This window comes from Chaetura pelagica, unplaced genomic scaffold (assembly GCF_000747805.2).
Source record: "Chaetura pelagica isolate M959 unplaced genomic scaffold, ChaPel_1.0 scaffold379, whole genome shotgun sequence".
In the NCBI taxonomy this organism is placed as follows: Eukaryota; Metazoa; Chordata; class Aves; order Apodiformes; family Apodidae; genus Chaetura; species Chaetura pelagica.
Window position 1 is genome coordinate 81,397 of NW_009954412.1, and position 238 is coordinate 81,634.

Below are 238 nucleotides of genomic sequence, written 5' to 3' on the forward strand. Positions count from 1 at the left end.
CTGTACCCAACCTGTCCCATGACCCCTGTGCCAGGTCCTGCTGACCCAGGGGATGCTGAGGATGGGCTGCCATCATCCTCCACCCCTGCCAGCACTAATTACAGACCTTAATTAACGAGCATTGGCAAAGCTCCCAAGGGGATCCCCGTTCTGGTGTCCCCTCTCCTGCAGCCCCAGACACCTGGGGTGCCACCGTTGCCCCAAGCATGGTGACCCCCCCCCCCCCGCCCGTTCCCCT

The 238-nt window shown here is 63.0% G+C and overlaps 1 protein-coding gene across 1 annotated transcript in view; it reads right to left on the reverse strand.

Annotated features, from left to right (window-relative positions):
• Positions 1-238, reverse strand: part of DOK4 (docking protein 4) — an 8,963-nt gene that overhangs the window by 1,992 nt on the left and 6,733 nt on the right. The gene's annotated exons all lie outside the window — the stretch shown is intronic.